At 32.8% G+C, this 3,221-nt stretch overlaps 1 pseudogene; it reads right to left on the bottom strand.

Annotated features, from left to right (window-relative positions):
* Window positions 1–1,071: 1,071 nt before the first annotated feature.
* On the bottom strand, window positions 1,072–2,837 carry LOC129296113 (berberine bridge enzyme-like 26; annotated as a pseudogene).
* Between the last annotated feature and the right edge of the window lie 384 nt (window positions 2,838–3,221).

Below are 3,221 nucleotides of genomic sequence, written 5' to 3'. Positions count from 1 at the left end.
AATATAAACATCTCTCATACGAGGTGAGGGAAAGGCTTCCCCTAACGGAGGGGAAGCTAACTCCATTTAAACTTTTAAAGTAGCTCATCTACTCATATGTACTAAAGGTGAATGGTAGCAAAGGTCAAGGATTCAAACTCTTTCAATACATGAATATTAAGGTTTTGAAAAATCAAATAATTATTGAAATAGGAATAGTAGTTATTAAGAGTCAATGATGGCACAATAGTTGAATCATGAGCAGACCGGGTCATGATTAATTTAATATATCTCTGATTTTCTATGTTAAATATAACATTAGAGGTAATATTTTATGAAATATTATTCCTTTTAGTATAAAATATAAGCATTTTCTAACTAATCTTAATTCAAAATATAAGCAATTTAATATATATATATATATATATATAATTTCTCACTTTTATCCCGTGTGATTGGTAATTAAGAGTAAAGGTGAAAAAGGAAAACAATATATATATACATATTATGAGAAAAAAATTTTATTGGTACGCAAATTTTTTCAAAAAATAACTCATATTTTGGATTGAAAGGAGTATTTTAAAAAAATTAAATTTATAGGATGAGTTTAAATAATTTTTTTGATTTTATTGATGAAAATAACTTTTTTGGGATTTTTATTACATATCATTTATTAGTATAAAAAAATTGGAAACAAGGTGAGAAGTTGCTTTCTCTTTAATTTAGCAAAAATATTATTATCGGTCTTCAAAAATATAATTTAAGAAAATTAATAATTTTTTAAAAATTTAAAAATAAAATAATCATGGGATGTAATATTTATATAATTCATTTGATTATTTATGATGATAAGTTATGTACTATTCAATCCCGTCTAATCAGAGACAACAATTTGTCTGGCTTTATTTAATGTTTTTGGGGAGACGCAAGGAGCATACTCTGCCAATAATAGACTAATCTCTTATGGGATACTAAGGAGATCTGAATTTTTGTGTTCCAAATCTTCTCATTTAGTGAGTGTCCATGTTGTATGACTAAATTTAAATGAAATGTTGAGTTAAATTGTAGTTTTATACGGATACATTTCAAACATTTATCTACAACCATATGAATATCATTGGGCTAAAGTATACTTCATCTGGAATAAAATATAATGACATTAATTGAGACACTAATTAAATCAGTGAATTTATACAAATCCTCAGATTAAAGGTGGAATGCTTTGCTCGTTCCAGAAGAAGTTGCCAAGATCAACAGCAGCTTTTACTTTAGCCAATCTCTCAAAGTTGTTCTTGAAATATTTGGAACCCCAAGACGTTCTTGCTTCTTCATAGCTTGTGTTCTTATCTCTATTCACTCCCAAATCCAAGTCTCTGTAATTTAAATAAGCTCTTCTCGGATTCTCCGAAACATACGGTGTCATGTACTCGTACAATCTTCTCATCATCTCCAAGTATTTCTCATCATCACTCGAATTATCCCACGACACAATATATTGAATCCCATAATTGATCCCTTTTCTATGTGGAAATGGAGATTCTGACTCTGAAATCTCACTCATTCTTCCTCCATAAGGTGTCAGTATCAACAATGGAGAATTGTCCTCATGCAGTAGAATCTTCCATAGCCCTTTTAAACCGGACAGAGGAATAGATTGTTGTGATGTTACATAGTCCGATTTGGCTTTGAAACTAATCCGAGATGTTTGGTTCCTTTGAGTCAACAAATCAATGGAGGAATTCACTGAGAAGCCTGCAAAGTAAAGAACAGATTGAATCCAACTCATTTGCTTACAGTTATTTCTCTGCAAACCAGTTCTGCAAAATTCTCGCTCATTAAACTCACTGCCACGTCAGCTTCTCCAAGATACAGCCCAGTGAAAGAAATTGTCACAGCTTTATTAGAAGAGGATGACGATGAACTATTCACATTTTCAATTCCCATCACTGCATGAAGAAACATCTCCCCAGGAAGCTTATCTGCAATATCTTGCCATTTCATGAATGTTATTACAGAATCATCATCATCATCATCTTCAACAACGCGTGTAGAGATATCAAAGATTGTTACTGTTTCAGGGACACGCACTAGTTTAACTTTCCATGAAGTTATAACACCAAAGCTTGATCCTCCTCCTCCTCGTATGGCCCAAAACAGATCTTCTCCCATTAACGTACGATTCAGTAACCTGCCATGAGAATCTACAATGACAGCATCAACTACGTTGTCAGCTGCTAAACCATATTTTCTGAAAATCGTACCGAACCCGCCACCACTAAGATGTCCTCCTATGCCTATTGTGGGACAGCTTCCAGCAGGGAAGCCATGAACCCTGCTTGCTTTAGCAATTGCATGATACAGTTCTCCAAGTGTTGCTCCTGATTCAACCCAAGCAGTTTCGTCTTCAAGGTTTATAGTTATGGATCTGAGGTTGGAAAAATCGAGAATTATGAAAGGTTGATCTTCTTCTTCGTGGGATGTATAAGAAAGACCTTCATAATCATGACCACCAGATCGAACCCTAACTTGAAGACCTTGTTGTTTGGAGCAGGTTATGGCTGATTGGATGTGAGAGATGTTATGTGGGGTGACAATAAGGATCGGTTTTGGTGTTGATTTGTGTGAGAACATGAGATTTCTTATGGAAGATTGAAGAATGGGTTTGAAAGATGGATTTTTTTGAGTGAATATGATTTGTGAAGTTGCATTAGGGTTTGGTGTATTTGAGGAAAAACACTGAACAAAACCATCTTCGAGGCTAATCGAAGGGAAAATGGAGATGAATAGAGGAAGAAGAAGAAGCAAAAGTTTCTGAACTTCGATGGCCATGGGCGTGTGAGTTTGAAATGTGTGGAGAAAAATGGAGGGACATGAAATGCTTTTATAATGTTGCCAAGTGAACAACATACACGTGCGTGTGTGCGTTTCATGTGTATAGCTCGAGGTATTTTTAAAATTATTATTGATGAACTTTTCTTTGGTCAAAAGTATTATGGATGGAATTAAGAAAAGAGAGAAAAACCCTTAAAGATGAATTAGAAGATTTTGAAAATTCATTTTAGAATTTATGATTTATGTGTATTTTGTTTTACTTATGGTAATTTTACATTTATTGCTATTTTTATAGGATTTTGTCGATTAATGGTATCATTCAGAATATTTACATTTAATTTTAGATTTTTTATAAATATTCTTGCATTTATTTTTAGGATTAGATTAAGGTTTATTAATAATGTCTAAAG

Source organism: Prosopis cineraria, unplaced genomic scaffold (assembly GCF_029017545.1).
Source record: "Prosopis cineraria cultivar Desert tree isolate PC_DT_omini unplaced genomic scaffold, ASM2901754v1 PC259, whole genome shotgun sequence".
NCBI classification, from domain to species: domain Eukaryota; kingdom Viridiplantae; phylum Streptophyta; class Magnoliopsida; order Fabales; family Fabaceae; genus Prosopis; species Prosopis cineraria.
The sequence above is the reverse complement of the archived record's forward strand: the minus strand, read 5'-3'. Positions and strand labels throughout refer to the sequence as shown.